Below are 27,909 nucleotides of genomic sequence, written 5' to 3'. Positions count from 1 at the left end.
GGAATTGCATCGCCATCCACACTCTAGTTTCTTCAGTGTCAAGATCCATAGCCAGTAGCCCAGGCATCCCAGCACCTGGATCCCAAGATCCCCAGGAGACATCTTAGAGGCTGCCCTGTCCAGGTCTTTGCTGAGCACTTGCTTTGCGCAGGGTGACTTCCAGATCAGGGATGGATTTTGTGTCCCTTTGTGTGCAGGGCTCAGGTAAGTGGCCACCTGGCTCCCGTACAGCCCTATCAGTATTTGTGAACTGAATGGATGAATGAATGATTTGGGGTTTGATTCATCTCCCAATCAGGCAGGCCATCTTTCATTCCTGACACTGTGGGTCAAAGGAAAAACCAGGGATGTCTTTTCATGTTTTACCAGAGACTCAAAGCCATGTTTTTTTAGGTTGCAAATGATATTTTTATTTTATGATTTTTTAAATTGGAAGATGATTGTTTTACAGTGCTGTGCTGGTATCTGCTGTGCAGCAACATGAGTCAGCTATCAGTGTACATATATTCCCTTCCTCTTGAGCCTCCCTCCCACTGCCCCATCCCTCCCCTCCAGCTCATCACAGAGCACTGGGCTGAGCTCCCTGTGCTTTGCAGCGGCTTCGCACTAGCTACCTATTTTGTACATGGGACTATATATATGTCAGCTCTACTCTCCCAATTCATCCCTCCCTCTCCTTCCCCCACTGTGTCCACAACAGAGACTCAGAAAACTTGACATCTTGTTCCTGATGATTTCATGAAGTTCTAACCTCCCTTGGTTATTGAACACTTTCATGTCAGCTAAACAGAGATCCCTTGTTTCTCCATTGACTTCATAACATAAAGGATATGTCCAGTTGGAGAAAAAAAATGATAAGAAGGTTAAATGCTCGGTGGTGCCATTCTAGAATCCTAAGAATCAAGCAATCAGTCCAACAATCAGTCATTTAAGTCCTTAGTGTCAGGCACGTGGTGTATAATGCTGGAGATTTCAGCTTGCTGATGGATGAATTCTCTGGCTCCGTGTCTCCTCCTGGAGCCTCATCCCGGATCTCCTCTTGACATGGGTTTTCTCCCACACCTGTGGATTCCTGGATCCCGCAGTGATGGCTGTTGGACGCCAGCCTCTGGCCAGTTTCCAGTGTCTGATTGCGCTAGGTTGTAATACCATGTGATGTCAGCAGGCGCCTCCCTTCTATTAATAACACCCGATGTTTCCTGGCTGAAAATACCGGTTTCTATTTGACAAATGAGAAGGTAAAAGTAAACTTTGTGGGTCTGACATTTCATTTAAAAATTAAAAAGTTAACTTGGAACGAAGAGTGACTGTGGGTAGTGAAGGGCATATACATTTTTTCTGGACTAGTCCCATTCAAGGGAACTTTTGGAAGTTTGCGCTGCCATCTGTCCTGTGTGATTTCTGTAGCCACTGGCCATGTGTAACTGCTGAGTGCTTGACACCTGGCTCATCTGACTGAGAAACTGAATTGTAAATGTTATTTAATTGTAATTAAAGTTTAAATAGCCACACATGCCCGAGGGTCACAGCTTTAGAGTAACCTTTGTTTCTGTCATTTCAGCAAAGGAGAGAGCAGAGAGTAAACGGAGATTCAGCATAGCAGCCAGTTAAGGCCCCTGCTCACCACATCCAGATGAGGGTTCAGCTTCAGTTAGCTTATTGTCAAGCCAGTGGAACCGGAGCGATTTGGAAGTCAGTCTGGCCTTGCCACTTAACAGCTGCTGTGGCTTGGGGCAAGCAAAGTCATCTCTTTGAGCCTCAGTTTCTTCGTCTGTAAATTGGGGATAATAATACCTTCCTTGAGACTCTGGAGTGCAGTGCCGCCTGAGGGCGACGTCTACAGATGGTAAGAGCATCCCCTGCAGGTGACGATGACAGACATCTAGTTCGGAGCTTGTCTTCCTGCTCAGTGTCACCAGAGGGTCGTCTCCTAGGAGTCAAGGGGCTGTGTCAGCTTTATTCTCTGGAGGTCAAATCAAAGGGCATACCAAGGGGCTCTTGGGGCAGGGCGGACAGGGCGGGCAGGGGTTGTCTTCATCCCCACTCTGCTCTCTGGACAGTTAACTCCAGCAGGATCTCTGTCTGCTTCCTTCCTCCCGTTCTGGTCCAGCAGTCTGGTGCCTCTGTCTAGGTTCTGTTAACCATCTTTTACTAGGGATTTTTGGGTCACCCTGAGGGGACATCCCCCTCCCCTTCCCCTCCCCCGGCCCTCCCAACCCCTACCCCCCCACCCCCCACCCCCCCACCCCCGCCTGCCACCTCAGTCACTCCATCCTGAGTCTCAAGTGCTTGGGGGCCCCAACACACGTGTGAGATGCTGGGGATTTCCTTTAAAGCTGCCCTACCCGGAAATCCAGAAAGCTTGTTTAACGTGCAGATTCTGACTCAGGAGGTCTGGCCCCCCCCCGCCCCCCTGCCGAGAGCCTGCGTGTTTTGTCATCAAGGGCGTTTCCTCAGCCTGGAGTTTTCAGGGCTGCCGAGGGTGAGAACTGCTGCTGTGACGTTGAGAATCCAGGATCTGTAGCGGAGAGGCCTTCCTGCCCTGCAGCGGGACAGGGAGAGGCCTCTCCACCTTCCTTAGGGAGACGGCCCCTAAGAGGTTTCCAAATGGAAGTTCTGACGGGCCAGCGGGGCATTGTGGTGAGTGCGGGATGAGTGTGGACTGGAGGGAGGTTCTGGTCAGAGAACTAAACGCCCAGACCGCAGGTGATGGGCCTGTGCTGCCTGAGGTTTGCAGGATTTTTTTTCCCTTTTAATTTCACCGTAACTTCAGGCTTACAGAAAAATCCCAAGAATAGAACAAAGAACTTCTTTTTTACTCTTCATCCACGTTCTACGTGTGTGTGTGTTTCTGAATTATACGAGAACAGGTTGCAGCTAGGACACTCTTTACCTCCCAAAGCTTTGGTGGTATAATTCCAAAAAATACAAAGGACATTCTCTCCTGGAATCACAGGGTGGTTACCTGACTCAGGAACTTCAGTCAACCCAGTGACGTCACCTTAGGCCTCATTCAGATTCAAATTTCACCAACTGTCCCAATATTATCCTTTTAAACAAAATGACATTTAGGATCACAAGTTGCCTCCGATGGTTCTCTCTCTCCTAAGCCACTCCTCAGGCTTTCACAACACTGACGTCTTTGAAGAGAAAGAGCCGGTCATGTTACAGATGCTCTCTTGGTTTAGCCCTGTCTGATGTTTCCTCAGATTAGGCTCAAGTCATGCATTCTCAGCCAGAATTTTAGGGAAGGGATGCTGCTTTCTGCTCAGTGCATCGTACTGAGAGAATGTGAGGGCAGTTTCTTGGTTTGGGAGATTGTAAAGCAAATTTGGGTTATAAACACTCCCAGTGAGAAGGAAAATTAAGGCCCAGGTAGTGGGATGGGATGAACTGAGAGAATGAGATTGACATATATACGCTATTGATACTATGCATAAGTAGATGATAACTAATGAGAACCTACTCTGGATACTATGATACTATCGATACTACGCATGAATAGGTAACTAATGAGAACCTACTCTGGATACTATGACACTATCGATACTACACATGAATAGGTAACTATTGATACTATTGATACTACGCATAAACAGATAACTAATGAGAACCTACTCTGGAGCACAGGGAACTCTACTCATTGCTCACTTGTTGTTGTGGTTTAGTTGCTCAGTCGTGTTTGACTCTCTTGTGACCCCTTGGACTGTAGCCCACCAGGTTCCTCTGTCCATGGGTTTCTCCAGGCAAGAACACTGGAGTGGGTTGCCATTGCCTTCTTCAGGGAACTTCCCAACCCAGGGATCGAACCTGCGTCTCCTGTATTGGCAGGTGGATTCTTTACAGTGTCCTAAATGGGAAGAAAATTTTAAAAAAGATGGGATATATGTATACATATGGCTGATTCACTTTGCTGTACGGCAGAAACTAATACAACATTGTAAAGCAGCAATACTCCAATAAAAAATAATTTTAAAAAGAGAAGTAAGAAATCAAAAGGACGCATACAGGGAAGCTGATGTGGTTTGTTCAAGCATCTGCGATTAACTCAGATTTGTGAAGGATGGAGCTGAGGTCCAAAGGTGGAGGACTCAAGTCAGAGAGGCAGGAGATAGAATAATGAAAAGCTGACGCCCAGAATGAGCTGAGGCTACAAAGAATGCTGGAGGCAACCACGTGGGCTTTGAAATTGCTTGCTTAAAAAAACATAAATTTGCTTTTCTGTCAATAAAAAAATAGAATGTGCCTATTGTGGAAAATCCTGAAAGCATAAAGAAGAAGATAGCTACTCCCTGAGTCCTAAAACCAGCTGGAACCGCTGCAAATATTTTGGCTCCTTTTCTCCCAGCTTCCAGAAGGGGCTTTGAAAGCCCTGCTTGGAGCAAGAATCGAGATAAAGAAGAGCCAAGTCTTGTCTGCCCCCCAAAATAAGGAAATTCTGTCACATGCTGCAACATAGATACGCCTTGAGGACGCTGTGCTCAATGAAAGAAGCCAGTTACACAAGGACTCCACCTGGTATCACGCTGGTAGGGGTTGGTGAGAGGGCTGCCTGTGTGTCCACATCCCTCAGCGGGTCGTCTGTGAGCTGGGAGGAGGAAACTGAGTCCAGGGAGGCTGAGTGCAGCTTTGGGACCCAGAGCCACTGCCTCATTCTTTGCAAAACTCAGAGGCTCATTCCAAAAGTTTGGGCCTAGGCAAATACATCACTGATTTGTAAAAACGAAAGGGGGGAGGCAGGGTCTGTGATGGGGGCAGGTCTCAGTTTGAGATTAAGCTCTGCACACTTAAATTCAGGCTGGAGAGGCGGGGTGGGGGTGGGGGTGGGGCGGGAGGTAGGGAGCTTGCGTCACCCAAAACAGCCTTCACAACCGTCTGACCAGGTGGCTATTTCTATTTTTTTTTCAGGTGGGTCCTTCTCATTTTTGTTTTACAGACAAGGAAACCAAAACTCAAACGTAGGTGATGTGTAAGACTCCATAAGCTCCCTACCCAGGTCCTTGGTCATCCAGAGGTCACCCCGAGAATCACATATGGCTGATGACTTCCTGTATTTCTGCACAGGGGTGTCCTCTGATCCTCTGAGGGTTGAGCAAGTTAATGCCCTCAACCAGGAAATTGATGGTAAATACCCCAATTTGTTTGCTTCTTGCTGAGACAATTTTTTTTTTTTAATTATGATAAAAGCGCACATACCATCTTAACCGTTTTTGACTTTGCAGTGTTACCGGTAGGCACTTTGTTATGCAACAGATTTCTAAAACTTTTCATCTTACAAAACTGAAACCATGTGCCCACTGAATAGCTCCTCGTTCCCCTCCCCCAGTCCCTGATAACCACCATTCTGCTTTCTGTTTCTATGAATTTGACTACTTTAGATACTGTGCTTAAGTAGAATCACACAGCATTTGTCCTTGTGTGACTGGCTTCTTTCATTTAGCATAAAGTCCTCAAGGTGTATCCATGTTGCAGCAAGTGACGGAATTTCCTTATTTTTTAGGCTGGAAAATATTCCACCATATGTATTTATCACATCTTGCTTATCCATTCATCCACTGATGGACACCAGGGTAGCTTCCACCTCTTGGCTGTTGTGAATAATACTGCTGTGAACATGAGTGTGCAAATACCCCTTCGAGATCCTGCTTTCAATGATTTTGGATGCATACTGAGAAGTGGGATTGCTGGGTCATATGGCAATTTTAAGTTTCTGAGGAAACATCATAGCATTTCCCACAGAGGCTGCACCTTCTTATTGAGGAGATAATTGTGGGTCCCGGAGGGACTGGTCACCATGGTAACCTGCTCACAAATGCTCTCCTTCTGTTGGCTGTATTCTCTTCCTTTCTCACCTCCACACTCTCCTACCTGTGTTTCCTGGAGTCCAGGTAAACTACAGGCACCATGTCTTTATTGTAGAGTCTCCTTCTGACCGGACCCTCAACTAAGGCCTGTTCCTCACCTGAGACTACGCAGTTAGTAAGTGGCTCATCTGAATATCTACTGCTGTATAATAAGCCATCCCAAGACTCGACTGCTTCAGTTCAGTTCAGTTGCTCAGTCGTGTCCGACTCTTCGTGACCCCATGAATTACAGCACGCCAGGCCTCCCTGTCCATCACCAACTCCTGGAGTTCACTCAAACTCACGTCCATCGAGTCATTCAGCCATCTCATCCTCTGTCGTCCCCTTCTCCTCCTGCCCTCAATCCCTCCCAGCATCAGAGTCTTTTCCAATGAGTCAACTCTTCGCATGAGGTGGCCAAAGTACTGGAGCTTCAGCTTTAGCATCAGTCCTTCCAAAGAACACCCAGGACTGATCTCCTTTAGAATGGACTGGTTGGATCTCCTTGCAGTCCAAGACAACAATTTATTGTCATTTGTGGTCCTGCCCATTGTCTGGGCTCACTGGGTGGTCTTCATTTGAGGTCTACTGTGGCTGCAGACAGATGTTGATGGGACTGGAGGCATCTGAAGGCTTGACAGGGCTGGCCATCTGGAAGCTGTCAGCCACCGCAGCCACAAGTGGTCTCTATGTGGTGGGCTTGCTCGCAGCCCAGTAGCTGGCTTCAGAGAGAAGCATCCCAAGAAGGAATATTCCAAGAGGCAAGAACAGGAAACTGCCAGCCCAGCGGAAGAGGCCCAGTGTCTTTCCCACTATGTTTCTCTGTGGGAGAAAGCACAGTATAGGCTAATCTAGATGAAAGTGGGTGGAGAAAGAGACTCCACCTCTTGATGAGCTCAGGAAGAGCATTGGGGCGGGAGAGATTTTGGTGTCCATCTTTGGAAAGTACAGCTGGCCACAGTGATGGGGCCAGGGTTCAGACCCAGGAAGTCCAAACTGAGAAATCATGACCTCAACCTCTAGCCTGCCTCCACCTAAGAGGTGCATTCTAGGGAGTCCTGATGTTTCCAGGGGGCTGGAGAACTAGCAATAATGGCAAACTTGAGAAATGCTGTTTTGATTTATTATGAACCCAATTTTATGTTCAGAGGGATGTGGTCTGGGGAAGTAGAGTTCTCCAGTGGATTGATAAAAGTAGAGATATTGGTAATCCTGAGGTTAACTTTAGGAAAATGATATACAGCAGAGCGTGATGAAGCTTCTTTGTAAGCATCAGGAAGGAGTGAAGTGACCGTGAGGTGGGAAAACTTGGTGGAGGTGAGCTGAATAATCCTCCCACCCCATTGAGAAATCAGATCCTAATCCCTGGACCTATTAATGTTATAAGGAAAAAGGGTCTTGGCAGATGTAACAAGGATCTTTTTATTTTTTCAAAATTATTGAAATATGTATTTTTATATAAAAATATTATATGCTTTCATGTTCTATAATTATCTCCTCATCTGCTATGACAAGGATTTTGAGACATTATCTTGGATTATCTGCCTGAACCCTAAATGCCATCCTGTGTGTCCTTATAAGAGACAGGCAGAGGGAGACCTACACACGGAGAGGAGAGAGTGAATTGATGACAGAGCAGAGAAAGACTGAAGATGCTGGACTTGGATGCTGGAGTGATGCAGCCACAGCCCAGGAAGGCCAGTGGGCACTAGAGCTGGAAGATATGAGGAACCAGTTCCATCCCCAGAGCCCTCAGAGGGAGAAGAACCCTGCTCACACCTTGGTTTGCATCCAGTGATACAGATTTCAGATTTCTGACCTCTGGAACCTTGAGAGAATCTATTTCTGTTGTTTTAAGGCACCAGCTTTGTGGCACTTTGTTACAGAATCTGCAGAAACTAAAACACAAGCTAAGATCACTTTGCAGACAGGCTGGTGAGTAGCATGAATGAGCTGTGTCCAGTCAGCATTCAGATAATGGATTGGCAAACTCACTTCCCTGGTGGCTCAGACAGAAAAGAATTTGGCTGCAGTGTGGGAGACCCGGGTTCGATCCCTGAGTTGGAAAGATCCCCTGGAGAAGGAAATGGCAACCCACTCCAGTGTTCTTGCCTGGAGAATACCATGGACAGAGAAGCCTAGTGGGCTACAGTCCATGGGGTTATAAAGAGTCAGACGCAACTGAGAGACTAACATAAACTCATTGGTAATGAGAGTATTTCTGGGGCATTTGTGGCAGGTTGCACAGCTCTCTGCAACGTGTTTGTCATGAAGGGGTCTCTGGCCCCAGGCAGTGGTGGGGTCTGCAAAGAAGGGCCAGAGGGCTCTGCAGTTAGCTCTGCCCAGGTCACTGTTTCAGTCAACATTACAGACGCAGACACCGGATATGAAGGTGATACAACGTTGGAGGTAAGAGTGAAAGTGGTCCCCAAGCTGAGATGAGTTAGTTCAATAGCTTGGCACTTTATGATGTTTTTTGTTTGTTTGTTTGTTTGTTTGTTTTGCTGCACTGCACAGCATGTGGGATCTTATTTCCCCCATGAGGGACTGAACCAATGCCCCTAGCGTTGGAAGCTCAGAATCTTAACCACTGGACCCCAGAGAAGTCCCTCAGTAGCTTGGAACTTTAGAATAAAGCTAAGATGAAACAGATGAGAGAGAAGGTTAGATTTTCAGAAGAACCCATTGCCAAGCACACAATGGGTTGAGAAGTTCTGGCCAGGCAGTAATTTCTTTGGAAAGGAGCTCAGGGCTCTATTTGTCAAGAGTATTTGTCTATACTGTTGATATTCATTTATGCTACACTGTCTCTCTCTCTCTTTTTTTTTTTTAGGAGAACAGGATTTGGGACACTTTGTGGGAGGGCAGTGTCCAGTTCTTGGGGGGCTTGGGGGGAGATCCTAGGCACTGACTGCTGGTTGGAATGTCTGGGATAACCCTTATATTTTTAACACTTCTTTCCTTTTTTTACAATGAGGGGCAGGAAGTAAGGAATCAGGAAACAAGTGTGCTGGGTCATTGACCCTGTCCATCCTCTCCCTTTCACCACTCTGCATCGTGCCCCTCAGCCCTTCAAACTTTACCACCAAAGAACAGGAAGCTACATAACACCATGTAATGTGTAATAAAATAGAGTCGCCTAAAGCAACAAGAGTCGTTCACTGTCTCACCATTTCTGTGGGTCCGGAATTCAAGAGTGGCTTAGCCGTGTGGTCCTGGCTCAGGGTCTCCTGTGAGGTTGTCATCAAGGTGCAAGGTCTACACTCACCTGAAGGCTTGACTGGGGTTGGAAGACTGGCTTCCAAGACGGCTCACTCACATGGATGAAGTGCTCATGCTGGCCGTTGGCAGGAGGCCTCAGATCTTTACCCCACAGACTCTCCACAAGGCTGCTTGGGGGTCCTCAGCATGTGGCAGCTGACTCTCCCCAGAGCCACGACCCTGGGGAGAGCAGGTGGAACCCACAAGGTCTATCATGACCTAGTCACATCCTGCCATTTCCGAAACTGATCACGCAGGTCAGCTCTATGAAACGTGGTGGGGGACCCATTGCCAGGAAGAGGTAGGGGTCCATTTGAAAGTTTGGTTACCATGGGAACAGCAGGACGGGATGCCATGTGGCTGGAAGGTGATCAGGAGCTGGAGGGTGTGATGAAATCCTCCCCTACTTGGGTTGACCTAGTTCCAGCCCAGCTCCAGGATGGAGATCTCTGCTTCCCCGTTCAGCCAGTGGTGCTTCTGCACGTGCCAGGAGGGATTGACGGCTTCCTTGGAGCCCTGCCAGGACACGGTCCACAGAGCAGGCCTTCGGGTGAGGGTGATGCACCGTGAAGACAAGAACCATGGAGCCTCTGGCAGGAGACAAAGGCTTCCATTGAGGGGATGTGACACCGGGAGCCAGCCAGTCCACAGCCCCCACTGCTGTCAGGAAACAATAGGCATTTCAAGAAGGCACCGGAGGTGCAGCTGAGCAGTCAGTGACCTGTCAGTGGCCCACGTGCCCTCCCCACTCTGCCGCCTCAGAGGCTGTGCCAAGGTCCCTGGGATTTGTCTCAAAAGGTCAGTTGTTCAAAGGGGCTCTTTAAATCTGCAGTGTCTTCTGGGCTTCCTGCATGTTGTCCTGCCCAGTTCAGGGTGGCGCTTCGCTATCGTCTTCCGTCTGTGAAAGGCAGTTACCCACGTGCGTTAGGTGAGAAGAGACAGGGAACCAGGAGAGGGTCTGCACGAGGCTGTTTGGAACAGCCATGCCAGCACGTGGAGGTTCTGTCTGTGTCTGGGACTTCTAGCTGAGGTCAGGTGTCCAACAGGGAGCTGGTGGACGTGCTGTGCCAGGAGCAGCGTCGGGGGACCTGGACTCAGCCGCAAGTCTGCTGGCTGGGGTGCTGTGGGCAGCTTGGGCCTTGGCACTGAGCAGAGCCGCCAGCTGGATGTGGGTCTGTCCCTGTAGGTGTCATGCGACACAACGTCACAAATGAAGCACCACTTGGCGATGACGTCTCCCAAGCGCTGAGAGCATAGGAGAAAATTCCATCACAAGGACTTTCCCGGGAAATGTTCACTGGCTGCCTGGTCACCCAAGGCAGGGGCTCACGTGGCTGGCCTGAGTGTCTCTGATGGAGCATCAAGAAGGAACATCTATGCGAAAGACTGTGCTGTGCTTAGTCGCTCAGTCGTGTCTGATTCCAGGCTCCTCTGTCCATGGGATTCTCTAGGCAAGAATACTGGAGTGGATTGTCATGCCCTCCTCCAGGGGATCTTCCCAACCCAGGGATCAAACCCAGGTCTCCAGCACTGGAGGCAGATTCTTTACTGACTGATCCACGAGGGAAGCCCAAGAATACTGGAGTAGGTAGCCGTTCCCTTCTCCAGGGGATCTTCCCAACCCAGGGATGGAACCCAGGTCTCACGAATTGCAGGCAGATTCTTTACTGTCTGAGCCACCAGGAAAGATTGTGCTGGTCAGGCTTAAAGATAACAGATCAAAGTGGAAGGCTGCCTGAAATATTCTCGCAAACTGTTGGGGACGACAGACTGGTGTTTCAATCAGCATTTAGCTGCTAAGGAATGGGGTGAGCTTTGCATATCAACTTGTGCCTCCGTGGGATGGCTGGCTGGCTTCCTGGCCTTCTAGCATCTGCCTCCTTTTTCCTCAGTCTCTAATTTTCTTCTGGGAAAACTGTTTGCCCTCTCCCCATTCAGATGCCATCGAACACCGCAAGAGGGGACCTTTTCCAGAAGTGAGCGTCACTCAAAGCCCACCCATGAGTGCACCCTGATTTGGTTTACCTGGATGTTGGGAGTGCTGAGTCAGCTGAATTGTCCATGAATGGAACTACAGTTTACTTGCAAGGGGGAAGTTTGTTATTTTCAAGATAACTAGTTAGCAATGTTTGTAAAATCCAAAAAGCATTTAGTTGTGCAAATAACTACTCCCTTTTCACTAAATCCATCATTGCTAATTGCACTGCACACTTTCAAATCTGTTGTGAGCAAGTATCTCCCACTGCTCCTCCTCTCTTTGTGCCTCGCCCAGGCCCCCACCCCTGGTCCCTGTCTACTCTGACCTGTGTCCCAGGATGCTGGACATTTAAGCCAGGACATCCTGTTTTCAGCAGGGTCCACCCAGGGGGGTGGTACGTGCAGGGTAGGAGAAAGGCAAGGTCTGGATATTGACCCCCCCACCCCCCAGCTCCTTCCTTTCTGGGTCTGCAGAGGTCAGGGACCGCCCTCCCCTGAGGTCCCCTGCTCCTGTCCAGGACCTCATGTGGGTCATTCTCTCTGGATCATCTGGGAAGGAACCCCGAAATTGCTCACCCCAGGATTCTGCCTAACCCGGCACTGAATCCTCCTGCACCTTTGTCAACAGTCTGCTTATCCAACTCCCCTCAAATTGCCCCATTTGAGTGCCCTCTGTGCCCCCAGGGACTGTGCCTGACACGATATTTGAAACTATATTTTGTGCAATATTTGAAAAAATTCTGGGTGTCCTTTTCCTCTTTTGAAAACCTTAGGAACGATGCGCATGCGTGTGCTCAATCGAATGGCTAGTGTCTGAACTTAAAGAGCAGAGGTGGCCTGGCCGGGAGAAGACAAGAGTAGCTTTGTGTTTTCTTCAGTGTAAGGCTCAACGGTGTTTTAAAAGTCTTGGCTGCTGGGGAACACGGACCAAATGGGATGATGTTGTGCCCCAGGGGTCTGTCCCCGGAGAGAATGTCAGGGCAGGACTGGAGGACAGGGTGGCATGCTTGTACTGCACCGTCTCATGAGCTCCAGGTGGGAGCCAGGACAAGGGCTGGGGATGGAGCAAGGCAGTCAGGATGGAGAGGAAGGCAGCATCTGCTTCTGAAGGGACCCTGAGACTTCCCTGGCTGCCTAATGGTTAGGACTCTACACGCTCAGTGCTGAGGGTGCTAGGTTCCATCTCTGGTCAAGGAACTAAAATCTCACAAGCTGTGCGGGCAAAAAAAAAAAAGGATCCTGGGAGAGGACTCTAAAAGGACTTGTGCTCCAGACACTGGTGACAGTTACTGCAAAAACACCCTGGGGTTAGGGTGTAAAGGTCAAGGGAGTAAAGGTTAGTAGGACACCCAGAAGATGTGGGGCCATGTGGCTGCAGAGCAAAGGAACATACAGCAGGTTGGGCGAGGCGCCTGGTGATCAGTGAACAGAAGCAGGCTCCCGCCGTACACATGTGAGTCGTTTTTGTGCAATAACGTCTATATTGATTGAGACCGAAAGGACTGGTGAGCTGGAGGGGAAGCTTAGCTGGGTGTATGTGAGATGCAGCGGAGAAGGGGGAAGGACAGAAAGACAAAAGGAACCAGTCATAGACCCTGGCTCGGGTTCCTCCATCACGGCAGGGGCCCCAGTGCCTTCTGAGAATTTCCTCTTCCTCAAGTGGGTCTGAAGAAGGGCCTGTCATTTGTCATTTTGAGATCATCGAGATGTTAGCATTGCTATCGTCACACCCATTTTCCAGACATGGAAAAAGGCTGGAGTGTGGTGGCCTCCTGGCCTCCACTCCTGTCAGGACAACAACAGACCAGCAGCAACTCAGTGGGGGTCACTAAGGACATTTTCCCAATGGAGAGGCTGTTCACAGCCAGGTGGGGAGAGTGGAGAGAACCGCAAGGGCTGATGAGGTGTCCACTAGCAGCGCTGGCCAGCAGGGCGCAGGGAGAGGGGCTCCAGTTGCTGGCTAGCTGGGGCACAGGGGTGGATCAATGCCCTGAGCCCTCCCTGCATCTCCTTCCAGTCTCCCCAAGGCTGTACCCACCAGGAAGAGGGGGACCAGACACCGAGGCAACACAAGCCCTCACTTTAATCACTCTTTGTGACCTCATAGACTGCAACGTGCCAGGCTTCCCTGTCCTTCACTATCTCCTGGAGCTTGCTCAAACTCATGCCCATGGAGTCAGTGATGCCATCTAACCATCTTGTCCCCTGTCGCCCCCTTCTCCTCCTGCCTTCAATCTTTCCCAGCATCAGGGTCTTTTCCAATGAGTCAGCTCTTCATATCAGGTAGCCAAAATATTGGTGCTTCAGCTTCAGCATCAGTCCTTCCAATGAATATTCAGGGTTGATTTCCTTTAGGATTGACTGGTTGGGTCTCCTTGCAGTCCAAGGGACTCTCAAGAGTCTTCTCCAACACCAGAGTTTGAAAGGATCAATTTTTCAGAGCTCAGCTTTCTTTATTGTCCAACTCTTACAACCATACATGACTACTGGAAAAACCATAGCTTTGACTATATGGACCTTTGTTGGAACAGTAATGACTCTGCTTTTTAATAAGCTGTCTAAGTTTGTCATAACTTTCCTTCCAAGGAGCAAGCATTGTCTTTTAATTTCGTGGCTGCAGTCACCATCCACAGTGATTTTGGAGCCCAAGAAAATAAAGTCTGTCACTGTTTCCATTGTTTCCCATCTATTTGCCATGAAATGATGGGATCCTATGCCATGATCTGTTTTTTGAATGTTGAGTTTTAAGCCAGCTTTTTCACTCTCCTCTATTACTTTCCTCGAGAGGCTCTTTAGTTCCTCTTTGCTTTCTGCCATAGCGCTGAGTTTTCCAGGGCTTGGGGGGCAGGGCAGGTCCTAAGCCTGCAGGGCCTTTCTGGAGAAGCCAGTGAGGGTGCTCAGCCCTGGGCTGTGGTGTCCAGGTACCCAACACTCAGACCTTCTCTCCCTGCCTCTCCTTTCCAGGTTCTACTTTCTTTCTCCCCACCTCCCCCACTGCCGAGAACAGGGGGAGGAGGCCTACAGAAGGTTTCTCCTCACTCCAAGGCACCCCTGCCTGATGCCTGACAGATGGGGGACAAATGTTTTTCACGTGTGAGGGAAACAGGGGCTGAGAGGAGGCCTGGGATGAAGTTCTGTGCCAGAGGGACCTGCACCAGCCCAGTGCAGGCAGGTATTTGCCAGATGATGCCCCAGCACGGGGAGAGATGGCAAGGAGGCTGGAAGGGGAGGTCACAATGCATTCGTGGGCAGTTCCTATGGGGCACCTGGGACCCCATCCTGCTGGCACCGCCCGAGGAAGCAGGTGGGATGCGCCCCAGAATTGTCCTACTGGGAGAGGAAGCTGCGGGAAGCACCCAAAGGCTTCTGACCCTCGTGGGTGGAGGTGGCTCCTGGCAGCATCAGACCTCATCGCCCCCAGACCTCACCACCCCCATTCCATCTTTTCACCCTTGCCCGCAGCTGAGGTGCTGTCTGAGCACCTTCAGCTGGAGCAAGGAAGCCCTGCGAGTGCTCAAGGTAGAGGCCCAGCCTTCAGTTCAGTCGGCTCAGAGGAGGTCCACCTACTGAGCGCCTGCTGTGTGCACTTGGGTGGCCGGGGACAAGGCACCTGCTGAGGTTGGCACCCGGCCTGGAGATGCTGCCGTGGACCTGGGCTTGCAGCAGGCGCCCAGTATGAAGTCTTGGAGTGAAGGGTCCTTGCAGCAGAGGGAGTCTTGGGGAACGTGGAGGAGGTGTGTTTGAAGGGTTGAGAGGGGCTGGGCATGGACTCAAGGGGTCTCTGGTTCGGTGGAAACACAGGTTTGCCAGTGGAGCACGGCTGGGAGGAGGCAGCAGGGGAACGCGGGTGCCCGCTGGACGGGCTGGCTGTGTGCCGCTGGTCTTCACTTCCATCTCTGGGGTCCCTTTCAGCTGGGCTGGAGGGTGTGGACAGCTAGTGGCTGGAACTGGTTAGCAGAGAGTTCGTGGAGCCCTTAGCCCAATCCATAGCCCGAGGACCATGTGGGAGCCCCTGCCCGTGCCCTGGTCCCTGCCCTCCCCTCACAGACCTGCCTTTGTACTGCTGGTCGGACACAGGGTCTCCTTGTGGCCAGAGTCAGGGCACTGGAGCAGGTTTTCCGTGAGCAGCTGGATGAGGTGGTCACAGGGCCCCAGGGAGACCTGGCCAGGGGGATGGAGGGCTGGGCTGGGGGCTCCCAGGGTTTGTCTGAGGGTTCCCAGGAGAAGGTGCCACACCGTGGATGGCTGCTGCTTCCAAAGGGCTCACTCTATCCCAGGGCAGGAGGCTCTCCTGATGCCCCCTTGCTAATTAAAGCAGCTCAACAACCCCCACCCACCATGAACGGGGCTGTGGGGTTTGCACACTCCAAAGGGCAGCCTTCCAAGACTCAGGTACGGAACGTTTCTCACGCTGGCCCTGGGGAGACTCCCGGTGAGCTGATGGTCCGTGAGGATCCCTCACTCAGCCTCCTAAGGCCACAGTTAGTTCCTCCTGCACCATTTTTTCTGGCTGCCTTGCCAGCTACTTCCCAGATGGTCTCGCCAGGCTGGGTGGGCCTCATATAGACCCTGTGCTCACCAGAGTCTCACGCTTGGCTTAATGCTCTGCTATCAGCATCTTGAAATTCTTCATGATTTTTGAACAAGGAGCTCTACAATTTGATTTTTCCCTGGCTCCACAAATGATATCACTTCTCCTGTCTCAGGGCTCAGGAGAAAATAGAAATGCCCTGAATTACTCAGGAGAGGGTCCCCAGCTCACCCACCCTCTTAAAGCTCCTCCTGCTTCTGGACTCAGGGTGAGGAGGACACATTTGTGGGGATTTTGCAAGTGTCAGTTTACTCCAAGAAATATCTTTAAAGAGAATTGCTTCATGAAAATGATACATGCTTATTGTGAACATTTTAAACAATACAGAAAGTGAAGAAAAAGTGAAAGGGAAAGTTGCTCAGTCGTGTCCGACTCTTTGTGACCCTATGGACTGTATGTAGCCCACCAGGCTCCTCTGTCCATGGAATTTTTCAGGCCAGAATACTGGAGTGGGTAGCCGTTCCCCTCCCCAGGAGATCTGGGATCGAACTGAGGTCTCCTGCATTGCAGGTGGATTCTTTACTGTCTGAGCTACCAGGGAAGACCAAGTGAAGAAAAAAATAATTCAAATTCCATCACAGAAAAGTGGCTTTATTGGCATTTTGGTGAACATTTTCATGGTGCTGTGTGTGTATGTGTACATTTATATACTGTCTAAGCTCAGACTACTGTAACAAAAATAGCACAGACTGTGTGGTTTAGACAATAAACATTTATTTCTCACAGTTGCAGAGGCTGGGAAGTTCAAAATCAGAGAGCCCGAAGATTTGGTGTCTGCCAAGGGCCCAGTTCTTGGCTGAAGATTCCAACTTCTCACCGTGTCTTCACCTGGTAGAGAGGGAACTCCATTTAAGGACACTAACTCCATGCTGGGGGCCCCACCCTCATGACCTCATCTAATCCTAATTACCTCCCAAAGGTCCCACCTCCTCATACCACCACATTGGGGGTTACAGGTTCAACATATGGATTTGGGCAGACATGCAGGACATAATATATGGGGTTTCCCTGGTGGCTCAGATGGTAAAGAATCTGCCTTCAATGCAGGAGACCCAGGTTCAACCCCTGGGTCGGGAAGATCCCCTGGAGAAGGGAATAGCAACCTACTTCAGTACCCGTGCCTGGAGAATTCTATGGACAGAGGAGCATAATATATAGAGAGATATATGTTTATATTCATCTGTATATGTCTACACACATTTCTGACATAATTAAGATCATTTATATAAATATTTATTGTTATTTTTACTTTACATTAAAATTTCAGCTATTCAAAGTCCAGGACATATAGAGCTACTGCACTCATTTTTAACAGCTGTGGAGAATTCCACTGCATTTTAAACCACCATAAATGACTGAGGGCTTCCCTGATGGCTCAGTGGGTAAAGAATCTGCCTACAAGCCAGGAGACCTAGGAGACATGGGTTGGGAAGACCTCGTGAAGAAGAATGTGGCAACCCACTCCAGTATTCTTCTCTGGAAAATCCCACGGACAGAGAAGCCTGGCAGGCTACCCTGAGGTCACAAAGAGCTGGACATGATTGAAGTGTCTAAGTATGCATAAATGACTTAACCAGGACCCCACCCCTACAACTACATGTCAGCTGCTGCCAAACTTTGACTCTTCAAACAAGGCAGTGAGGATAAATCCTGGGTGGAGGCATCTGGGTTTCATGTTCTCCTGCTGTATAGACATAGGGGACTGGAACATTTTTCAACCTCCCCACCCCCACCCCTGACAGTAGGCGAATTAGATGGAGCATATTTTAACCTCTGGGGCTGAAGCAGTTGTTTCCAAATCTGACTGTCTTTAATGTTCTAGCATGTGTTGAATATTCCAATCCAAATCTCATTTGTTCGCTTGGCTGTTCACCTACCCCACTGGCTCCAGTGGCTTCTTTCTTTAAATTTGGAAGACTTGTGTGCTTTTCTTAGTCTCTGGTGTCCCCCATGAGAAGGGACAGTGACAGTTCTCTGCTCTAGGAAAACTCACTCAGAGCGCATGTCACACCACAGCTCTGGGACCACCATCAGCACCACTCCAGTCTCGCAGAACCCGATGTACAGTCAACACTCAACAAACATCTTGGGAGTGGGTGAAAGTGTTCACACATCCTTTTTTCTTTATTCCCCTCCCAAACATTTTATTATAAAAAAATTTTTTTGAACATACAGAAAAGTTAAGTGAATTCTGAAAAAAGTTGAGCAAACATTCAAATACTTACCACTGGATAACATTTTGCTCTGTTTGCTTCACTGTGTATCTGTCCGGCTCTCTAACCATCAATCCATCTTATCTCTTTTTATACCTTTCAAGGAGAGTTGCAGACTTCACCCCTAAACACTTCAGCTCATGTATCATTCTGTTGAATAATTACTTTACAGTTCATTTTTCTCAGGTGAAATTTACATGCAATGAAGTTTCCAAATCTTAAGCACGCCATCTGCCAAGTTTTGACAAAAGCATCTGCCTGTGTGAATCAGAACCCTGTCAAGGTTCAGGCCATTGCCGCTGTCACCCAGATGGTGCCCTCAAGCACCTTCCTGGTCCACCCTCCCCCTCACTGCCCCCAGAGGCAGCCATAGCTCACATCTTTATTTCATCTTTGATGAGTTTTGCCTGTTCTTGACCTTCACATAAATGGTGTCCAACTGCAGAGACTCTTTTGAGGCTGGCTTCTCTCACAAAGTAGAAAGAACGAAAAAGAAAGTGAAGTCGCTCAGTCGTGTCCGACTCTTTGCTACCCCGTGGACTGTAGCCTACCAGGCTCCTCATTCCATGGGATTCTCACTCTGTAATAGTTCTGAAATCCATCCACATTGTTGTGTGTGTTCATCCCTCACACTCTTTTGTGTCACTTAACACACTTTCAAAGACCCTTAGTCCATTTTCATTTGACCTGATTTGTCCAGGGTTCCACTGCCAGTTAGAGGGGGGTGGTCAAGGTTTGTCTCTATGCCTCCAGGTAGCAATGTACCCCAAAAGTTATGGATGGAAGCTTCAATATCACGGTAATCCAAGTCTATGGCCTGACCAGTAATGCTGAAGAAGCTGAAGTTGAACAGTTCTGTGAAGACCTATAAGACCTGCTAGAACTAACACCCCCAAAAGATGTCCTTTTCATTATAGGGGACTGGAATGCGAAAGTAGGAAGCCAAGAAACACCTGGAGTAACAGGCAAATTTGGCCTTGGAGTACAGAATGAAGCAGGGCAAAGGCTAACAGAGTTCTGCCAAGAGAACACACTGGTCATAGCAAACACCCACTTCCAACAACACAGGAGAAGACTCTACACGTGGATATTACCAGATGGTCAACACCGAAATCAGATTGACTATATTCTTTGCAGCCAAAGATGGAGAAGCTCTATACAGTCACCAAAAACAAAACTGGGAGTGGACTGTGGCTCAGATCATGAACTCTTTATTGCCAAATTCAGACTTAAATTGAAGAAAGTGGGGAAAACCACTAGACCATTGAGGTAGGACCTAAATCAAATCCCTTATGACTACACAGTGGAAGTAAGAAATAGATTTAAGGGACTAGATCTGATAGAGTGTCTGATGAACTATGGAATAAGGTTCGTGACATTGTATAGGAGACAGGGATCAAGACCATCCCCAAGAAAAAGAAATGCAAAAAAGCAAAATGGCTGTCTGGGGAGGCCTTACAAATAGCTCTGAAAAGAAGAGAAGCGAAAAGCAAAGGAGAAAAGGAAAGATATATCCATTTGAATGCAGAGTTCCAAAGAATAGCAAGAAGAGATAAGAAAGCCTTCCTCAGCAATTGATGCAAAGAAATAGAGGAAAACAATAGAATGGGAAAGACTAGAGATCTCTTCAAGAAAATTAGAGATACCAAGGGAACATTTCATGCAAAGATGGGCTCAATAAAGGTCAGAAATGGTATGGACGTAACAGAAGCAGAAGATATTAAGAAGAGGTGTCAAGAATACACAGAAGAACTGTACAAAAAAGAGCTTCATGATCCAGATAATCACAATGGTGTGATCATTCACCTAGAGCCAGACATCCTGGAATGTGAAGTCAGGTGGGCCTTAGGAAGGATAACTATGAACAAAGCTAGTGGAGGTGATGGAATTCCAGTTGAGCTGTTTCAAATCCTGAAAGATGATGCTGTGAAAGTGCTGCACTCAATATGCCAGCAAATTTGGAAAACTCAGCAGTGGCCACAGGACTGGAAAAGGTCAGTTTTCATTCCAATCCCAAAGAAAGGTAATGCCAAAGAATGCTCAAACTACTGCACAATTGTACTCATCTCACATGCTAGTAAAGTAATGCTCAACATTCTCCAAGCCAGGCTTCAGCAATACATGAACCGTGAACTTCCAGATGTTCAAGCTGGATTTAGAAAAGGCAGAGGAACCAGAGATCAAATCGTCAACATCCACTGGATCATCAAAAAAGCAAGAGAGTTCTGGAAAAACATCTATTTCTGCTTTCTTGACTATGCCAAAGCCTTTGACTGTGTGGATCACAATAAACTGTGGAAAATTCTGAGAGAGATGGGAATACCAGACCACCTGACCTGCCTCTTGAGAAACCTATATGCAGGTCAGGAAGCAACAGTTAGAACTGGAGATGGAACAACAGACTGGTTCCAAATAGGAAAAGGAGTACTTCAAGGCTGTATGTTGTCACCCTACTTATTTAACATATGCAGAGTACATCATGAGAAACGCTGGGGTGGAGGAAGCACAAGTTGGAATCAAGACTGCCGGGAGAAATATCAATAACCTTAGATATGCAGCTGACACCACTCTTATGGCAGAAAGTGAAGAAGAAATAGAGTCTCTTGATGAAAGTGAAAGAAGAGAGTGAAAAAGTTGGCTTAAAGCTCAACATTCAGAAAACTAAGATCATAGCATCTGGTCCCATCATTTCATGGCAAATAGATGGGGAAACATTGGAAACAGTGGCTGACTTAATTTTTCTGGGCTCCAAAATCACTGCGGATGGTGATTGCAACCATGAAATTAAGACACTTACTCCTTGGAGGGAAAGTTATGACCAAAGTAGATTGCTTATTTAAAAGCAGAGATATTACTTTGCCAGCAAAGGTCCATCTAGTCAAGGCTATGGTTTTTCCAGTAGTCATGTATGGATGTGAGAGTTGGAGTATAAAGAAAGCTGAGTGCTGAAGATTTGATGTTTTTGAACTATGGTGTTGGAAAAGACTCTTGAGAGTCCCTTGGACTGCAAGGAGAGCCAACCAGTCCATCCTAAAGGAGATCAATCCTGGGTATTCATTGGAGGGACTGATGTTGAATCTGAAACTCCAATACTTTGGCCACCTGATGGGGAGAGCTTACTCATTGGAAAAGACCCTGGTGCTGGGAAAGATTGAGGGCAGGAGGAGAAGGGGACGACAGAGGATGAGATGGTTGTATGGCATCACTGACACAATGGACATGGGTTTGGGTGGTCTCCGGGAGTTGGTGATGGACAGGGAGGCCTGGGGTACTGCGGTTCATGGGGTCGCAAACAGTCGGACAGGACTGAGCGACTGAACTGAACTGAACTGAACTGTGGACCACACTGCCTCCTGGTTCCCTCTGCCTCCAGCCCCACCCACACTGCAGGATTCCTTGATGGCCCTCTGCACCTTCCCCTCTAATTCTGCCTTCAGTCCACTGCAGGCCAGCCTTGGCTTCCGCTCCCTACCTCCTTGCAGCATTCAGCACAGTCTGCCCGTGCCTTCTAGAAACACCCTTCTCTGTTGCGTCTACTGCCCCAGTAGACTTTCCTCCCACCTCCCTGGCCGCTCTGACTCTGTTTCCTTGGCTGCCTTTCCCTCTCTGGATGACCTGCAAATATTGAGAGTCTTCAAGGTCAAGGTCAAGTTCAGGACCACTGTCTCTGCCCTCTCATGCTCCAGGTGGTCACGTCCAGAACCATTGCTTTAAATTCCATCCACATGCTGATAGGCCCCTAGTAGGTCCCTTCTTAAGTCCCAGACTTGTGCAACCTCCACATGGGGCTCAAATAAACACCTTCAACTTAACAGCCAGAAACAGAGCCCCTGGTTCCCCTCGCTAATCTGACCCTGCTCCATTGCCTTTGCTCACTCAGTGGTCCCACTAACCATACAATTGCTGTAAGCCTGGAGCCTGGGGGATCCCGATTTCTCTGGCTCCTGCATCCAGTTCATGGCAATCCCCCAGAGCCTATCTCCTCATCAAATCCTAAATCTGTCCCTGTCTCTTTGTTCCCTACCCCAACAGCCCTAGTCCATGGAACACCTTATACTACACCTTATTTCTGATTGATCTGAAATTCAAATGTAAATAGCATCTTGCCTTTTTTATTCAGTAAGTCTGGCTGCTCCACCTACCAGGTGCCAAAGCTGGCCAGGACCTCCTACTTGGTCTAACCTCACCTTGCCGAGAGGCTCCCTGTGCCTGCTCCCCGGCCTGCCTGGGCTCTGAGTGAAGCAGGAGAGGCCTCTGCCTCCCCAGCCTGCAGCACTGGTGGGGGGAGAGGAGTCAAATCCCCCATCCCCAACCTCCTGAGATGTCTGCATGGCTCAGCCAGAGGCAGGCTTCCGTCTTCTCATTCCAGGTGGCTTCCTGCTCATGACTCTTGCCCCAGGGTTCTGATTTGAAGGATGGAAGGGACTGATATTTGTGAGGGTCCCAGCAGAGGGTCTGGCTCACCCAGTGCCCAATAAATGATGGCACCCCCTCATCCTCCTCGTGCCTGTGTGGACACTGCAAAGACAGGAAGATGAGGAAAGGATTTCTTGGTGGGAATGGCCCTTGTTCTCTCCAACAGCTTTGTTTTAAATCACTACATTTAAACCATGTGTCGTGGTGAGGAGCCCTGTTTCAGGAAGTTCTAGGAGTCACAGGGACAAAGTCTGGTCTTACAGCTGGCGGAGCAACATGGGGGTGTGGACACTTGTGTGCAGGCTCGCCGAGCCCACACAGGACAAAGTCCAGACCCTGCGCCGGGCCTGTGGCCAGCCAGCCTGGCTATCTGTCCAGCCTCTCTCCTCCCCCTCATCTCTGGTCTTCTGGTAAACTCCTGGAAGCTGAGCGAACTGGCTCTTTAGGATCTGAGAGAATACCCTTTTACTAAAAGCCTGCTCTTGGGGAAGATGATATTTACTCTCTGGGCCTCTACTTTTCCATCAGCTGAATGGGGCTAAGGAACACAGCCCATCTCCCCAGCTGAGCAAATGAGACCTACCACACATCCAAGAGCTGACGATGCTCTCTGCCCATGTAAGCGGTCCTCCTTGGAGACCAGCTCCCTGACAGGGAGGTTTCCAGGTGCTCCCTGGGCCTTGGAGCTGGTTCCTCTCCGTTTCTGTGGCTCTATGTGCTTCCCTGTTGCCTTCAGCAGTCTGTTGCTAGATGCCTCTGGACTCTGAGAGCTCCCTGATCTCAAGGAGCTGTGGTTTCCCCTGGCGGTGCTTGGCACACAGATGGTGCTTGATAAGTGCTTGATAAACAAGCACAGACCGTGGAATTCCAGTGCCTCTGTGGTATCTACAAGACAGAGAGGGGCCCCTCCACCTCCCCCACCTCCTGCCTATTCTAGAGCAAAGCCTTAATTCCTGTCCCTGGAAACAGGACTTCCCCTGCCCCACTTTTTGGTCAACCCTAAGTCAGAAGATATTAAGAAGAGGTGGCAAGAATACACAGAAGAAACTGTACAAATAATAGCTTCAAGACCCAGATAATCACGATGGTGTGATCACTCACCTAGAGCCAGACATCCTGAAATGTGAAGTCGAGTGGGCCTTAGGAAGGATCACTATGAACAAAGCTAGTGGAGGTGATGGAATTCCAGTTGAGCTGTTTCAAATCCTGAAAGATGATGCTGTGAAAGTGCTGCACTCAATGTGCCAGCAAATTTGGAAAACTCAGCAGTGGCCACAGGACTGGAAAAGGTCAGTTTTCATTCCAATCCCAAAGAAAGGTAATGCCAAAGAATGCTCAAACTACTGCACAATTGTACTCATCTCACATGCTAGTAAAGTAATGCTCAACATTCTCCAAGCCAGGCTTCAGCAATTCGTGAACCGTGAACTTCCAGATATTCAAGCTGGATTTAGAAAAGGCAGAAGAACCAGAGGTCAAATTGCCAACATCCGCTGGATCATCGAAAAAGCAAGAGAGTTCCAGAAAAACATCTATTTCTGCTTTCTTGACTATGCCAAAGCCTTTGACTGTGAGGATCACAATAAACTTGGAAAATTCTGAGAGAGATGGGAATACCAGACCACCTGACCTTCCTCTTGAGAAACCTATATGCAGGTCAGGAAGCAACAGTTAGAACTGGACATGAAACAACAGACTCGTTCCAAATAGGAAAAGGAGTATGTCAAGGCTGTGTATTGTCACCCTGATAATTTAACTTCTATGCAGAGTACATCATGAGAAACGCTGGGGTGGAGGAAGCACAAGTTGGAATCAAGATTGTCGGGAGAAATATCAATAACCTTAGATATGCAGATGACACCACCCTTATGGCAGAAAGTGAAGAGGAACTAAAATGTCTCTTGATGAAAGTGAAAGAAGAGAGTGGAAGAGTTGGCTTAAAGCTCAACATTTAAAAAACGAAGATCACTGCATCTGGTCCCATCACTTCATGGGAAATAGATGGGGAAACAGTGGAAACAGTGTCAGACTTTATTTTTGGGGGCTCCAAAATCACTGCAGATGGTGATTGCGGCCATGAAATTAAAAGACGCTTACTCCTTGGAAGAAAAGCTATGACCAACCTAGATAGCATATTAAAAAGCAGAGATATTACTTTGCCTACAAAGGTCCATCTAGTCAAGGCTATGGTTTTTCTTGTGGTCATGTATGGATGTGAGAGTTGGACTGTGAAGAAAGCTGAGCGCCGAAGAACTGATGCCTTTGAACTGTGGGGTTGGAGAAGACTCTTGAGAGTCCCTTGGACTGCAAGGAGATCCAACCAGTCCATCTTAAAGGAGATCAGTCCTGGGTGTTCATTGGAAGGACTGATGCTGAAGCTGAAACTCCAATACTTTGGCCACCTCATGTGAAGAGTTGACTCATTGGAAAAGACCCTGATGCTGGGAGGGACTGAGGGCAGGAGAAGGGGACGACAGAGGATGAGATGGCTGGAAGCCATCACCCACTCGATGGACATGAGTTTGAGTGAACTCTGGGAATTGGTGACGGACAGGGAAGCCTGGCGTGCTGTGATTCATGGGGTCGCAAAGAGTCGGACACGATTGAGCGACTGAACTGAACTGAAGTCTCCTTGGGATGATTAAGCTCTGTATTCTGATTAGCCCCTTTCCATGCTATACGAGATCAGCACTGATTTTTAAGCCAGGCCCATTATGTGTGTTATTTTGTTTGAGCTCCCCAATAATTTTATGGAGTGAGCACTTGTTACCATCATCCCCATTTTACAGACGGAGAAACTGGGGCCCAGAGAGTTGAAGTACCTTCTCCAAAGTCACAGATCCAGCAATCAGGGATTTGAACTCAGCCAGTCGGATGCTGGAGCGCATGCTCTTGAATCTCTGGGGGTTGGGTGTTGTGGGAGTGTGAGCACGAAGGCGGAGGCGGCTGCGGAGATCCGGCGCAGGAGCAGATGGAGGACCACGAACGCGGAGGCAGGAGCCGGGGAGGAGTCGGCCGCGCCGGTGGGCGGGGCTACGGTGAGAGCCGCCAGTAGTGGATGGGGCCTGACGGGCAGGCCCTCCCGGATCTCCGCGGGAGTCCGGGATGCTCGGAAGGCTGACTGACAGCGACCTGCGGAGTGGGCTGGGCCAGGCAGGGCCGGACCGGGAGGGGGCCGGAAGGCCGACTCCGCTACGTGGCGGCCTCGGGCAGGCTCGGCTCTCGCCACCAGCCAGCCTCGGGGCGGCGGGACTTCCCTAGCAGGCGCCTCCCTTCGGGTTTGCTCCAGGTCGGACTAGTGTTTATTTAAAGCTGGATTTAAAGGTCGCCAGCTGCAGCGAGAAGGCCATGGCACCCCACTCCAGTACTCTTGCCTGGAAAATCCCATGGATGGAGGAGCCTGGTAGGCTGCAGTCCATGCTGAGGGTCGGACACCACTGAGCGACTTCCCTTTCACTTTTCACTTTCATACATTGGAGAAGGAAATGGCAACCCACTCCAGTGTTCTTGCCTGGAGAATCCCAGGGACGGGGGAGCCTGGTGGGCTGCCGTCTATGGGGTCGCACAGAGTCGTACACGACTGAAGTGACTTAGCCGTAGCAGCTGCAGCGAGCGATACAGCGGGCGCTCTTGGAGACTCCGGCCACCCCAAGAGGGTGCCCCACGCCCCACACCTTGGTGATGGCTTCCCCTTCCTTCCCGACACGTCAGCAGCCCAGCCGCAGTCCTGAGTCGCCTGAGGGCGATGGGCATCCCTCTGGCTGCAGCCAGGGCTGCTCCGAGGTCCAGCAAAGTCAGCGCCCAGCGAGGGCGCGGGGCTGGGCGGGGTCTGGCAACAGTCGTATCCCCAGGACCTTGCACTGTGTATCTAGTAGGTGCACACAGGCATTTAATCTACATAACATAACCTGCAGGCATCTCTGGGATCGGTTTGAACTCCGGCCCCACTGCTTACCGCCCAGGAGAGGACACTTACCACAATTTAGTCCTTCTTTCTTTTTTTATTTTAATTGGAGGCTAATTACTTTACAATGTTGCGGTGGTTTTTGCCATACAATCACATGAGTCAGCCATGGGTGTGCATGTGTTCCCCATCCTGACCTTGCCTCCCACCTCCCTCCCCATCCCATCCCTCAGGGTCATCCCAGTGCACCAGCCCTGAGCACCCTGCCTCATGCACGGAGCCTGGACTGGCGATCTGTTTCACATATGATAATATACGTGTTTCAATGCCAGTCTCTCAAATCATCCCACCCTCGCCTTCTCCCACAGAGTCCAAAAGTCTGTTCCTTACCTCTGTCTCTTTTGCTGTCTCTCATATAGGGTCATCCTTACCATCTTTCTAAATTCCATATATATGCATTAATATTCTGTATTGGTGTTTTTCTTTCTGACTTACTTCAGGCCTTAACCTTTCTAAGCATCAGTTTGAAAGTGAAAGTTGCTCAGTCGTGTCCAACCCTTTATGACCCCATGGACTATACCGTCCATGGAATTTTCCAGGCCAGAATACCAGAGTGGATAGCCTTTCCCTTCTCCAGGGGATCCTCCCAACCCAGGAATCGAACCTAGGTCTCCTGCACTGCAGGCAGATGCTTTACCAGCTGAGCCACAAGGAAAGCATCAGTTTACCATTCCAGAAATGGGGATAAGACGCTTATTTACCCTCTGAAGGTGTTTTGAAGATTAGATCTAATATTTGTTGAGCACTTACTTTGTGTCAGGCATTATTTTTAGGGCTTTGCTGTTTTCACTCAACAGCGTATCAAGTTGTTATAAGTTGTTGTTCCCTTTCTATGAGTGAGGAATGGACACTTAAAGAGGTTAATTTTCCCAAGGTCACACCATTTGGAGCCCTGGTCAGGGTTATCCCATTGTCTGGGCCAAGGTCCCCGCCCTCCCCTGCCTCTGTTCCAGGAGGCAGGCGCCTACCATTCACCGAGATCCTCACAGTGGGAGCCCCCACCCCATAAGAAGAGGGTTGTCAGAGATGACAGCTGTCTTCCAGTCTCGTCTTGAGACTAAATTGTGGTAAGTGTCCTCACCACAAAGTACACGTGTTCCTTTTTTAGACAGTTCAGGGACCACTCAGGGGCCCAGTGGAGCCATTATGAGGCGAAACCAGGAGAATATGGGATTAGAGCCTGTCCTACTGGGTGGGTCCCAGAAGCCACTTCGCCCTGTCCTCTGCGGTCTGTTCTGAGGTCACTGGGCTACGTGAGCTGGAGGTTTTGTGTGGCCATGGATGGTCCCAGCCTCACACTCTGGGGATCGTCCATCAAATGTTCATGAGCTGGGGCAAACCTGCTCACCCCCAAGTCTGGTTACTGTCCCTGGGGGAGGGGATAGACACTGGCTAATTTAAAACAGAGCATCCCACCCGAGTGGCCTTTGGCTCCTGCCGTCTTCCAGCCCTGCTGGCAGCAGACCTTTTCTCTGTGGCATGATTTGCTGATGTGGCTGCTGTTGGGTGGTGGTGAGGGGGCGGTGGGGTGGGGTGGGAGGCACCGTTTTCTGAGCATATGTTTGTGAAACTAAAACCCTGCCTGTGAGAACCCTCTGCACGTTGCAGCTGTGAAGACATGAGAGCAAGGCCAAAGGAGGCCTT

At 49.3% G+C, this 27,909-nt stretch overlaps 3 long non-coding RNA genes across 6 annotated transcripts; 1 reads left to right on the top strand and 2 right to left on the bottom strand.

The window, feature by feature from the left end:
- Positions 1-384: 384 nt before the first annotated feature.
- Positions 385-4,656, bottom strand: LOC138416948 (uncharacterized). 3 transcript variants are annotated; one of them, XR_011247907.1, is made up of 5 exons: positions 4,516-4,656; positions 3,652-3,850; positions 2,966-3,049; positions 1,625-1,930; positions 385-1,219 (listed from the first exon to the last, which is right to left on the bottom strand). It is a non-coding gene; the product is annotated as an uncharacterized lncRNA (long non-coding RNA). The 3 variants fall into 3 exon arrangements; XR_011247909.1 differs by having other exon boundaries at positions 2,966-3,140; positions 4,516-4,654; XR_011247908.1 differs by lacking the exon at positions 2,966-3,049.
- Positions 2,451-8,252, top strand: LOC138416949 (uncharacterized). 2 transcript variants are annotated; one of them, XR_011247911.1, is made up of 4 exons: positions 2,451-2,640; positions 4,937-5,124; positions 7,425-7,778; positions 8,215-8,252. It is a non-coding gene; the product is annotated as an uncharacterized lncRNA (long non-coding RNA). The 2 variants fall into 2 exon arrangements; XR_011247910.1 differs by lacking the exons at positions 7,425-7,778; positions 8,215-8,252 and adding an exon at positions 4,349-4,529 and having other exon boundaries at positions 2,470-2,640; positions 4,909-5,124.
- An 8,114-nt stretch (positions 8,253-16,366) lies between these two features.
- Positions 16,367-26,115, bottom strand: LOC138416946 (uncharacterized). Its single transcript, XR_011247905.1, has 2 exons — positions 25,124-26,115; positions 16,367-16,500 (listed from the first exon to the last, which is right to left on the bottom strand). It is a non-coding gene; the product is annotated as an uncharacterized lncRNA (long non-coding RNA).
- Between the last annotated feature and the right edge of the window lie 1,794 nt (positions 26,116-27,909).

Source organism: Ovis canadensis, chromosome 13 (assembly GCF_042477335.2).
Source record: "Ovis canadensis isolate MfBH-ARS-UI-01 breed Bighorn chromosome 13, ARS-UI_OviCan_v2, whole genome shotgun sequence".
NCBI classification, from domain to species: domain Eukaryota; kingdom Metazoa; phylum Chordata; class Mammalia; order Artiodactyla; family Bovidae; genus Ovis; species Ovis canadensis.
The sequence above is the reverse complement of the archived record's forward strand: the minus strand, read 5'-3'. Positions and strand labels throughout refer to the sequence as shown.